This window comes from Varroa destructor, unplaced genomic scaffold (genome assembly GCF_002443255.2).
Source record: "Varroa destructor unplaced genomic scaffold, Vdes_3.0 BEIS01000004.1, whole genome shotgun sequence".
Lineage (NCBI taxonomy): Eukaryota > Metazoa > Arthropoda > Arachnida > Mesostigmata > Varroidae > Varroa > Varroa destructor.
Window position 1 is genome coordinate 16,359,989 of NW_019211457.1, and position 13,638 is coordinate 16,373,626.

The following is a 13,638-nucleotide window of genomic DNA, read 5'->3' on the forward strand; positions in this document are numbered from 1 at the left end:
ATCGACTAGGTAAGTTAAAGGAGGGAGGTCTAAGCTCTCCAGGTGAGATTCAACTGGGAACGCGCTCGGATCATATGAGTGCGCAATGCGCACAATAAGCTACGAAAGTGCACACTTTAAGGAAACTTCAGTGCTAGCAAACAGATCGGGAAGCACTTCAGGACATCTTGCGCATGTCTCGTTCTTGTAAATTAGTTTTTTTGGTGGTTGATACGATCAAATGATTTTTTCCGCTAGACAATCATCGATACCTAGCATGTATAACCTACTAAAAGTTTTTGCTGATTAACTGAAAGCAGCTAACGATGCCATCGTGACAGACATCAACAACGTGAGCGAAATCAACAAAATAAGTCTTTAGCCGTAGATACTGCTGCTATTACTCTACTACGACGTTCATCTGACACATTTTTTCTGCTGACTTCGTCTGGTTCGAGCTTGAATCAGTACCCATGCCCTCAAAGCGCACCTAGCGCTTAAGATCCGACGCTGAGACGCCATACAGATGACGATACAAAATGGCGGGGAAAACATGACTGCACATAACGGACAAGCTCGTGTCTCCGTGAGACCTCCGTTATATGAAGCATTCGTTCGCTCCTTGACCTCATATCCAGTATTGACAAGTCAGCCAGAAAAATTAAACGTGCTATGATCAGTAAATATAACACGTTATGGAAACCTGAGCCTCACTAGGTCGCGGACCTTAATGAGATCCGACAGTGAACAGCGACTGCTCAACACCTTCTGTAAAGCCAAAGAGACGTTCGGGTGTCGAAAAAAGGAGGCTTCAGCAAAAAAAAGCCAAGATCACATCGCAACTGCACCAGTCGAAATAGAAAACCGCCGATCCCCATCGTGCCTCCTTCCTAGACGGGGGTTGAACTCGTCTTTGAACGCGCTCGACGATTAGGATACATCCAAACTCGATATGTCACACAGCCAATAACAGCGACCATGTCCGTGGCTGCCGATAGAAAATGCCGGTGTATAACTGTAATCTCTCGCAGCGTGTAACCTACCGGATAGCCAGAAGACCTACGAATTGCTTTGACCTGGCCTATCTAACAGCCACGGCGCGGCTGTTTCACGGTGATTCCAATAGTGTTTACGTCGATGCGTATAGACGTCCAGGACTAGGTTGTAGTGTGTTACGTTGTTAGTGACGGAAACAGATGATATGGACCCGATGACCCGTTTGAATGTGGTGGCCGATCGATAGATGTGAAAAAACCGCACGCTGACCGTCTGCTCAGTTGAGCATTGGAGCTTGATACATCGAGTATTTCTATTAATGGTAGTGGCTAGAAAGGTCTAGTCTTCGGTGTCAAGCTTGCTGCTTTCGCTGATGTCTATGGCATAGCGGTGGCTTGAGCGACGAACGAAATAGCTGGCCAATTGTATTTCAGCCGGACTATCTGATAAATAAATAGCCCTGTTCGATGTACATTTTAAAAATACCTGGACGCATTTGGTTTATTTGCTTCTCGTAGCAGATGTCAGCACCCCTTCAGCGTAAGAAACTGGGCTTACAAGCCCCTCTGCGTTAAAGACCGGTTAAAGGCATTACGGATCACGCTTTTGCCGACTTAAATATTGAATTAAAGTTTGGCCGTTGTTCATTTTTTGAATAAAGAATTGTACAAATCAATTTTAAACCTATTGCTATGCATGCGTTTACAAGCTAAGCATAGACTTCGACGTCCACTATGATCCATTCAGAGGCCAGTTGGCAGAATTTTATAGAATACTCCGAAAAAAAGCTCTTGTAATTGTGATAATTGTATGTTATTACTAAGACGTGAATACCTTTGCCGTTAGCAAATTTTTGAATGATGGCGCGCCATTTCCGCTCATATATATATATATGTTGTTATAGAATAACATTGATTTGTAATTATCCAAATGTTAACAACGAAACGGGAAATTCTGTTAATACTAACTTCGTAAAAACATTTGGATAGAATTGTTCAAGCTCACTTGAGCTGCGTTCAACTCGTCTAGTGCATTCCTCTGCAAAATCTATTTCAACTAACGTCCAAATTAAAGATACATTTTAGATCTGTAATGGACAATGGCGGCGTCGTTGCCCTCGTATTTTTGTGGTTCTACTTTGTATTTGTACCGGGATTTTGCCGAACAATACCTAACTGTGATTAGCGTACTCCAATCCAAGTGAGAAATTGGCAATGCAGCCTAGAAAATAGGGCAACGTATTTGGCTGCTAAGCTTCGTACCAGACGTAAACCTCTAAATATAAAGCCTAGAAAATGAACAATAGATAGTCATGGAAAAAAAAAAAATAATAAGGAACAAACATTTAAAACGACAGAATAGTTGTGACCGCGCTAGAAAATTATCGATGTGTAATAGTTTCTCAAACATGGGGCTCTTTGTGGGGCTACCGGCATACGTAAAGCCAGTAGCACAAAAAAAAAAACCCAGCTAAACTGTACATCAATTTCAAATAAGCTAAATAATCCCAAGGTTACAGAACAAACACTGCTTTACAGATAAAAAGCAGTTTGAGATTTTGGGTAGTAACAGATATTTCGTCTGGATGCGGAGCTATCTTCGATCCAACCCGATAACGTGTGAAATTTCTAGGCGTCATTGTCTGATTGACCAGTCCTTACATATCGTGTGACCCTATTTAGTTATGGACCATACTAAAAACAATACAGTATTTACACAATTTATTTTCACAGATCTCGCAGATAAGATTCAACGACTGCAGCAAATTTCAGCATGTTTTTTGTCTTAACTTTTAGTATATACATGTCCGACATTCTCTCTCTCGCTCAGACATATATATATAGTCAGTGTTCTAGTCTATAGTCAATGGCAACAGAATGTGTTGTACAACAGTCCCTCCACCGATTGGGTAACCAACACCGACAAGTCCGTGCTGTTATAAGATAGTCGCACGGTCGCATGGCTGCGAAATGTACGTGTGCTCCTCTTGCGGGATTGCATGTACGGCGTTTCCGCGCTCGTTCAACAGTTCCTGGCCTTCCCTCCAGCGTCGTCGTGGGTGCTCTTTGATTTTTGTGTGTGTGTAAATGCATCGCATCAAATACCGCTGTAAAATCTTGTTTAATCACTGACCAAAGTAACTATGAATTTGTTTTATGGCGGATGTTTCCTGTGCTCTGGCGTCGCGGTGGCGATGGCTCTTCGCGCTATTGGCATCGATGCGGTAACTAAAGCACTGCCGGTTCTGAAACCCCTCTGCTGATTCTCCATCCCTTGGCAATATCGACTGGTAAAGATGACAAGAAGAGTCGGATGAAGCTTAGCGACGAAAACACCGAAATAATATTTCCGAAAGCCCACCATTACCACGTAACCTGATCCCTTGGAGCGGATCAGCAAAAATAATATTGAAATAAATCCAAAGACGAGGGCCGAACGGCGACAGGCCGTGTCAATTTATAATCGCCGGATAGCTTGTCCTGCAAAAGCGTTTCGAAATTATAGCGTGTCTTTTGTTGTCCTGCGCACACAGTTTTTAGATTGCATCTAAAATGAAAATAGAAAAAAATCCGAGTTTTCCTTTTTTTGCAGTCGAAAACTAGTACGCTGTCGAATGTTTTTCATTTATATATACTCCTCGCGCTAAATTTCAAGCCGATTTACGTTACGTACAATCCGGCCATATTGTATAGCAGAAATCACTCTTAATTATACGCATATGGAAACGCACACATACTGGTGGATCACAGAATAGAGATGGTACGTTGTACACAAACACGTTCACAAGACTGGTCGCGATTGCAAACAGTAAATATTATATATATATATATAACGCCATTAGCGACATCTGTAGCGTCACGACTGCAGTCATTACAACCATCTTAAAAAGGCGAGAGAGCTAGAGGGGGAGCAATACATAGCGTGCGAAAGGAAGCGGATTTTTGATAGGTTGTACGTAAACGTCACTATGAGCGCTACTCGATCCTGCCAGCTGTAAACGATGTGTAGGCTATCCATAGTAGCCATGTCTGTGTTCACTGCTGAAGTCCCGTAGGAAGGATCCCGTGTAGGGCCCAGATAGACACATGGGCGTCTAAGCTATATTAGCAGCGAGGCATTGGCAACTAGAAAAAATAGCCACTGTTACAAAGCTTCGCTACGCGAATTCCCCCAGTTGGAGCTGATAAATGGTCGCCGATCGGTTGCTTGGTACCGCCAAAAAGTGATAAAAACGTTTTCTATTCATTTTATTCGATGACTATTTTCCATAGATCGATCGGCTATATTGATTGGGGTAGTGTTCAATATGATGGGGCGAGCAAGAAATTTTAGCTAGTATACAAATGAACAATAGTAGCTACGTTTAATAAAAATCACTTGATGATTCCATTTGTAAAAAGCAAACAATGATATGATAATAATGTAACAACTTTACAGTTACAATCTGTCCGAGATAGATGACAGTATGGTAATCGGCAGGGGCTTGCAAAAGGGACATTGCTTTAAATCACGTTATACTTTAGCATCCCGCGTCACAGAATCGAAGCTAGCGAATTGTAGATAGAGGAATTTTCATTACTGTTTTTTTTTTTTTTTTTTTTTCGTGTCGCTTAACGATGCCTCCTGGCTCAAGTTCCAAAGGAGCTTGGCAAGTTTGCTTTGTCTATTTGAACCTTGGCTCTTGCGACCGGCAAGAAATAGCCAATCAACAATAGGACAGTCAGGGGTTAATTTTGAGGATGGATAGTAGGACAATGCAATAGCTCAGTTTATGCAGTAGTTTAAGCAGGACGAAAAAGAAGATTGCAGCGAAAACATGGCACTAGATTGAGAAGCATACCAAGCTAATCGGGGTACTGCAGTAGGGTAATATAGCTGCATCAAGTTCGGATTCAGAATTCAAGCTCGGTTCAGGGCAAGCAGGCCTGAATTCCCTTTAGGTTAGGCTATAGGCTCATGTTTGGTAGGATTCGGTGTGTGTATGTTCAGTGAGGATCATAAGCGTGAAATGGACGACTAAGCCATTAGGTTCGTGCTTAGGCAGGGGGTAGAAGCCGGTGAATGTTGTATATGTGTTGTACTGTTCCTTATCACGCATGTCGGGTGCCTGCAGCCGACCATTTCCAATAATAATCATTATTATAATAGTTGAAAGTATGTATGCAGTCGACAGTGAGCGATGAGTGATGGTCAGTTTGCTGGATTAGAGAAACAATAGGTCATTTGTATGTTTTGCGTCATTTACGTATTCATCTGTTCATTATTTGGAGCATAACAGTTAGGAATAATTGCGTCCATTTGAAAAATGGCGCGGGTGCTTTGCTCTGTGTGTTTTGTATACCTATCAGGGTCTTTGGCAGGGAGGCCGTTTGTTTACGCCCATGCAGAATGGAATTATGGCCTCCTGTTCGAATTTGATTTGTCGTTGCAGGATTATGTTCGAAAGAAAACGAAGGACCCCGGTGCACAGTTACAGCACATGATGGTCCTTCCATTTTGGAAAAGGATGACATGTGTCATGTGTTTAATTCCGTGACAGTTATTTTTGAGAATTTGTGAGTGAGGTCGAGCAAGGGGAACATCGCGCTTTGAGACCGACTGCGGGCCAAACAAGTTACTGCGACCTCTACGACGTTGATAACGACGCTTGCAAAATAAGAGCACGCATCTTTTCTATAAACCACCTAGATATAACCAGCCTAGCCGTGCCAGACGTAACCGGTCGGACTCACCTCAATAAAAAGATACGCGTCAAATTCTCGAAACTTAAATTTGCATCAATATATCCATGTTCTCGATTTAAAGTAAACGTAGCTATTTTCGCCAAAAGCGCCACCTATCCTATATATGAGCGTGACAATAGAGACAAGACTTATTCTCTATATAAATATTACTTAAAATGAAACGGGAAATTAAGAAAGGTTAAGTTTTTGAAACAAGCATGGTTAGCTATTGGGATAAGAGTGAGTCGTGTCAAAAAAGTCTAGAATCTCTTGGCCAAGATGTCCTAGATAGCCAAACTGAGTCCAGAAGTGTCCCTGATAAGAAATAACGTATATAAAGCAAATATACGATACGAGGACCTAACACTTCAGTTCGGATTTATCGTTTAGATTTTTTTTTGGATGGAAAAAATAGATATGTCACCAATTTCACCATATCTCTACATATTTTTCGCCGTTGTATAAGGCATACGTAGAAATACCTTGCTTTATAAATTTAATCTACCAGCTTTTGGTTTAAAGCGACAGCTGCCGCACATGCGTCTAAACTTACGTAATCGTAAGTTGTGGTGGAGAGGATTGCTAAATACTTAAGATAAACGTTTTGTGATTTCGTTTTGCTCGCCCAAAAGGACCTTTTGCGAAAAATGGCTTTGTCAACGATCCGAGGTGGACCCTGCTAATGTTGGACATCTTCGTTCATCGTTCACCCACAACGAAATAATGGGGTACAAGCAATAACTACTGAAAGCAAGCGTGATCTAAATGGACTGGGGAATCAACTACTACTCGTCGCATTGAGCCATGCTTCTACTGCCCAGCAAAGAGTCCACTGAAAGAACTCACCGTCTACAGGGTTACATGTATTGCTACAGAGTAAATTGATTAGCAGCAAACGTTGAGTCAGCACTAGCAAAGACTATCTCGGCTGCCGCTACTGCCGCAGACTGGAGTACACCCTACAAAAAACATAAGTATGAGAAACAAACTTAACGTTTCAATCTTGGCGTAGGAGAAGTTCACTGAAAAAGTAACGAGGAACAGGCGAGTGTACCGTTCATTTGCACAAAAGGTCAAAGCGAACCAAGTAGTAAAACACTAATGCGAAAATGCTGACGTCCTTTTCGAAAAATTTGCTCGTCGGTCTGCCCAGTTCACAGGTGGACCGACGATTGACGGATTTTTCACCTAGCGCTATTCAATATAAGCGTCGACGTCGTGCACGCAGAGGACACCTTGAGGGACTTCGGCCTATATGAAGCAGGTAGGCATAATAGGAGGAAATGCAAATGGTACATCTACAGGCGACTAGACCTAATCAGTTCTTCTTTGTGCACCCGTTTCTAATTGGCAGAACTTGACTATCGAATACTGATAGTCCAGAGTACAGGACAGCGGCTGCATCGAACAGGAGATTTGAATAGTTCGCTTTTCGCAGCCTCGTAGCTCCCGCACGGGCCACGTGTTCCAAGTGTCAATCCTCGCTGATTCTTGCTTGCCTGTATGTCCGGTCGGCGTTCGCCATAAACGGGCCTACTTGTCCAGACGGACTTATATTTGTGCACTGGATGCCTGTCGTTAGTGCGGGTTGCGAGTGCGGGTCGGCTTCGTTCTTTGTTTGCGCCTAATTTATTGCTGAGCGCTTACTGCGGCCGTCACCGGTGTTGCCAAGGAGTTAGCAGTTGTTACAAGCCGCTTCGGACAACCATAGCTTAACAGTAACCTTCGTGACAGCAATGAAAGGTACTAAAAGTACGCGCGCGTGTGGGAGAGAGAGCGAGAGAGAGAACCCTTCTCGAGTTTTTCCCCCGGTGCACCCAAAGCATTTCGACTGTTGTTGACTCTCACGGCGAGTTTTGGTCCGAGGAGTCTCCGTATGGTTTTGCCATTGCCTTACCGCCCTGCTGAGATCGCAAGTGCTGTCCACAGACGTCCGTGTTATACTCCACAGACTCGGACCCTTTATCCTTTCTACTCATTTTCTTAAACGCAAAGAACCCGTCCCACAAATGCTGCACTCGGACACGATGATGCACAGCGTGGTTGTTAATCAAAGTTACTTAAGTTAGGTCGAGTCGAGTGACCGCCGACTCTGGTAAACCCCGGGGTGGCTGGAGTGTGGGAGGAGACGTTTCGCCACATGTCTATCGACGACATCGAAAAGGCTAGGAACAGATAAATGAGAGAAAAGGATGAATTGGGACGACTCTCCATTTCGGCCGACCCCATCTGAGGTGTGGGACTCAGAAGAGTTTTTATGTAATCTCATGATTTTCGTTGTTGTCGTCGGCATCTTCGATCTTGCCGTTGCCGCCATCGTCGAAGTATGGGCCTTGTTAGGGGTGCTGCGTCCTGCTCCAAAGAGTCGATAGCTTCACAAATATTCGGCGATAACCCCTGGTCAAGTCAGTTCCGCTTGTTCCATTGTTACGAGATTGGTTCTCTATGTTTGTATGTGTGTACAATCGTGTGCATATGTGGTTTTGTCTATTACTCGGTATTGCGAAGCAGAATGTGATCTAGTCGAATAGAATCAACACTTTTTGCTATCGTTATCGTCAATGCAGTAGAGCTAACGAGTCAGGTATGGGTCACTGTAGTTTGAAACGAAGCATCCTATGCTAAACCGAGTTGAAGAGGGGTTCTAGGTAGGACGTAGGAAAGGTTGCAACCTCTAACCTCAACGTGGGTTATACCATCCTCCATGCACTTCCATGGGCTCGTATACGCACCGGCGGACACACGGACGCAACTGTACACAAAACCGCCATGAAACAACTGCGCACGATCGAATCGTCAGCTCGAAGGTGTTCTGCATCAGGCGATTTTAGCAGACGGAACCAGGGCCGACACCTAACTCATCAAACGCCACTAGCAGTCCTTGGCATAGTGATAGCTGGTGGCCGACGAAAGAGGAAGCTCAGTGTACTAACCACTCGTTCGAAACCACACATTCAAGGTGATGGGGTCGTGGTAAGGTCATTGTAATCGGAGAATTGCTACTGTAGTTCAGGAAAGTTTGCAGAAAACATTATCTCAAACAAACTCTATCAGTGTTTCCGGAACTTTCGACTGCACCCTCGAATACCTTTGCCTCAAGCAAGGAAGAGGTGATGGCCGGAGGTGAAGCTCGGAAATCAGCATCATATCACTCACCAACTGCTCACTGGTCGTTAACCAGATGCAAGCCGTTGCCTTCCATAGCGCGAGTGCCGCTACGATTACAACAGCTGAGCCGAGTTGACCCGGGTGGACCGTTAATTTAACTTAACCAAGCCCATCTTCCACATCTTTGTCTTCCCTCTCTTCGACCCGTCAAATCCTCGAATCCTGCTGCCGCTTATGTCGAAGTTCACAAACCATAACGCAACTTGCACGAGGCGAGGTGGGAGAAAACTGAACGACTAGTCGAAGCCTCTCGGTAGCTGCTGGAAACCGCTGACGCTGTCATGGCTGTTACTACGGCTGGCATGAGCTGCTGCGAATGATAGTGCTCAGTCATCACCATAAGCACCATATGATAAAGAGGAGCTCGTCAACGAGCTCCCTGTATGCACAGGGAGCTCGTACACGAAACTAATCCGTGTAGGCACAATGGAGAGACTTCAATAACAGAACAAAAACAACAGTCGCGGCACTACCCGTATTAACAGTCGCACGAACAACAACCGGAAGTCGTAAGAAATGTCTGCGCTAACTGGTACTTCTACATAATGTGTAATCATACAATGGTGCCGTGTGACAACGGTATCCCAGTGGCGATCGGGGGTAGTCGATCACCCGGTTTCTGCCGCTGCTTGACCGCTGCCGTTATTACAGGCACACGATGTGCTCTGCATCATCAGCATCAGCATCATCATGTGTGCAAAGGGTCAAACTCAAGGGGTGACCGTTGCACATGCTGCAGGCCATTTCGACATTCGGTGTCCGCGTGTGCAACCTACAGATCGTCTCCGTTCTCTTCCCAGTACGATTATTACACAGATGCACTCTCTTTTGTCCTGCAGAGCGCATGGCTGAGTCTACGTTTATCATACCCGGGTGCGCATTGTTCGTGGAGAAGGTGCACGTTGGGTACTTTGGAAAATCGAGCTTAAAGAACGGCACCGTAGAGGACAGTGTCAACTGAAAAGCGTCAACGGACATCAGAATACTTAGTGACGTGTGCGCGGAAGAGTTTGTTGAGTTGACAAGAAAGCTAAAGAAATTGTCGGTTAGTTATGACAGAACGAAGCTGGATGGAAAAGGAAATAAGCGGAATGTAAGTTTGGATTAAATTGCGCAGAGCTGACGACCAATAGACTATCGCTGTAGTGTTGCTCAGAGTATTTTTTTTGCAGGTTTTGATATATCGGAACAAATTTAGCCGCAAAGGAGACATAAAGTGGGCTATGGAGATTTTCCTCTATATTCTATTCCCTGTTGGAACACCATCGGTTAACGGGTCGAAGTGTCCTCAGGTTTACTTTTGCTGACCAATGCTCAAGAACATGGCATTGTGAACAGCATCCTGCATGCAGATGCTCCTTTGTCCTTTAAGACCTTAAAGCAATATCGACACCTGACCGACGATTGATTGATGCGGTATTAGCTTGAGTTAGAACCTTCATACAGAACTTTTCGTAGTACTTAATACAGCTAATGCACTGGGTTCGTCTGCTAGCAGATGCTATAAAGCATTTGAAAGGGCAAAGCAAGCAAAGTTCAATATATCCACGCCAGCATTTCGCGCAATTCATCGTGTGTTACTTCAACGCATATCTAGATAGTAAGGTTCATCTTAAAATAAGAAAAAGGCGAATACTCTTTTATCTCAGAGGGCATCGATCTTTGAATTGAACTCGTGAGCTTTTTTTAAGGTAAGTTTTATTATTATTATTATTATTTTCTTTTTAATTTAAAATGAAGGGCATTTTACGACGAACTACACTGTCTGACGTATGTCTATTGGCCGAATTCAACTTTTTTAACACCACTTAAGTTATTTCTGGCAATTCGTATGCGGCCATATTGATGAGTACCGATATTCACGATCTGCTGCCGCTAGCGTTGCGATTTCAGTTGTTATCTAGGTGTGTGCGGGTCCTCATAGTTCTATCATCAGGCAGTGGATCAAGGGGGAATAATGCAAGCCTCATTTATATACAGTCGGATTCGGTAATGACATCATTAAGACTCGCGAACGTTGCTAGCCAGGGATAATGTAGCGGATTGACGATCGCTAACAAATTGGCCTAAATTATATAGAAATTGTGAAGTCAAGAAAAAAAAATGGAGAGTTTTACACGAAATAAATCTGCAAATACTACCATTAGTACTGCTGCTGTTGCCTCTCGTCTGTCTTACTCAGCATTTGTTGAGGATGCAGCATCTGTTGGAAAAGACGCCAATCACAAACAGAGTTCTACATTTGGATACTTAAACAAGAGGTGTTAACGTGACGACCGAATTCAAATCGAGTCCCTTATATCTTTCGCGAGTGTTTTTTTTAAACCTATTCTATGGTATTTTACTGCCATAAGCGTGAGCTGGAGACTTCAAGCGAAATGTCCATAATTTTCTTCACTTCTACGAAAACAACCCTTTTTTTTTCTAGACCAGTGTTATACATAAAGCGCCCTTGTACCTCAATCGGCCGGTGACGCGTCAGCAGCACAGTTTAATTGTGCGAACGTGCGGATCCAGCCTCTGGCGCCTTCAGTAGTGCCAAGTATTGATACGGATAGATCCGGTGTGTCAGTCTGATCCATTGTAGATTCAACAAATGGACTAAATTTAAACACAAGTGCTAAACCCATGTGAGTACGTTAAGTGTCAGCCAGTGATAATCGTTTGCGAATATACGTCGGTTTAGCGTGACACGGACACGCACTACGACTCGGAAACATGCTCACAGTGTTTACACAGCCGGTCGGCCAGACCCAGAAGACGTTAACAGAATCTGACCAAGCGTTAAGAACGGCCAGCGACTGCCTATTATCACTGATCATTTTCTGATTTTATCATAAAGAAAGAGGGGTAGAAAGGTTGGATGAGAATTCAGCACGAGGGTGGCAATCGGCGCAGTAAGCGTTTCTACTGTTGCAATGCTGATATATCTGAACGCGTCTGTTGTGATCACGTACATCTAACACATAACGAGCACATTCACATTACACACAGATTCTTTCTGTTTTTATTTATGTTTTTTTTCTTTTTTTTTTTGTTAATAGTAAAATATCAAAATAAGGAAGTCGAAAAAGCGCAGCTACACGCGCAGGCGCAGATGGCAAGCGAAAACAAAATAGAAAAATCCAAACAGAGACGAAGTATTTTTCGACTGACGCCGACGAACGGAATTATTCGTATTGCGTTGATTTTTACCTCGGCTCCTCCCTTCACCTCTACTTCGTTGTTCGACTTCGTCGTCGTTGTCGAAATCGCTCCGCAATGATTTGTGAAGTTGCTGCTTTTTGCCCGGCGTCAGTGCCGGATGGTTATGGTGATCATATGAATAATGTTGACAGTGGTGGTGGTAATGATGACGACTGGCATCGCTCTGGTCGCTGCTTGACGCCGTATATCGTTGTGCTTGCTGTCGTTGTTACTGGTCGAAGCGGTTGCCTGAGTAGTAAGATCTGGGCCGGCCGATGGAGCAATCGATCTGTTGTCGATCGAGGCCGATGAGCACAGATATCGCCATTGATAATCGCGCATAAAAGTAACACGAGCATAGAACAAAACTGGGAACAGAAAAGTGGCCGTGGCTGAATCGTTACTCCAAACCGAAGACGACTTTAAAAGGCGAAGAGCAGAAAATTGAAGAGGAATGCTAAAGAAAAAAATTATCGAAGTGAGTGAGTGAGTGAGTGAGTGAGTAAAAATTCACAGATAAACAGAGCTCAGAAGACAGGAACGGTCGAATAGAAAAAAAAAACCAAAAGTCACGTTAGCGGTAGTCAGAAGATGATTATGAGTGAGTCACCTACGGGGAAAACTACCTCTTTAAAGGTAAGTAAAAAAGAAAAACAATTAAAAATATTGGAGGGGAAAAATCGTGTGGAAGAGACGAAAGAGACAAAAAAGTACCTTGTTCATTTTTCCTTAAGATCATCATAGAAAATAAGTAGTTTTTTGAATAAAAAAAACTTTTGGAAAACAAGCGGATTTAATGCGAAAAAAACGAAGCTTAGAAAATAATATATACTAAAAAAAATGCAATACAATTAAAAGGCTGCCATGATGTGCTCACAAAGGGCATCGATACCTCTAAACGGTGGGGAAATATGTAGATTAGACCGACAGTTATCACAAGTAGCGACGTTCGGAGCAACTTTTCAATTTGTTTTGTACGTTGCAAAGGTATCATTGTTTAAGCTAAATCAAGAACTAATCCAAAATTTTCCAGAGCTCGAAATATACTGGCCACTTACGTTATAGCACCGGCAGACTGGAACTAGGAATTCGTTATTTCTAATTCCGAAGCGAGAAATAAACGTATCCACTCCTTGAGTGAACGCGTTGGAAAAAAGAAACAAACAAACCCTGCACGAATGCAAGACGGTACTATCTCTATCGTTGAAGTCCTCCATTTGTTTGTACTCGCCCATCGTCGACAAAAACGCCCACGGGTACTCTGTTTTCCGGTGATCAGCTCGGTTGGATAGCGCAAGTTTATGATAAGATTAGAATAACACATAAGTTATTTCAGCAAAACACGAACGTCCTGAACAGTTCGCATATCGCAGGTCATAAATAGGTATTAAGGTTGATCGATCCGTTTCGAAGCTTTCTTATCTATCAGAGCAGCCGAAGACCGTAACACCAATGAACAGTTAACGGGGCACTTTCCACTGCTCTACAAGTAGCGGCACCCTCACAAAATCTCTACCAAGACGTGCGCGGCATTCGACAGTAGCATGATTGCCAAATCCTGTACCATCGAGGCTAAACTGAAGCC

General features: G+C 43.6%; 1 long non-coding RNA gene across 3 annotated transcripts in view; it reads left to right on the plus strand.

Moving 5' to 3' along the window:
- The first annotated feature begins 11,037 nt into the window (after positions 1 to 11,037).
- LOC147755899 (uncharacterized) overlaps positions 11,038 to 13,638 on the plus strand; it is a 72,077-nt gene continuing 69,476 nt past the window's right edge. For all 3 annotated transcript variants that reach the window (XR_015326714.1, XR_015326715.1, XR_015326713.1), the window contains exon 1: positions 11,038 to 12,689. This is a non-coding gene — a long non-coding RNA (uncharacterized LOC147755899). The remainder of the gene's footprint in view (positions 12,690 to 13,638) is intronic.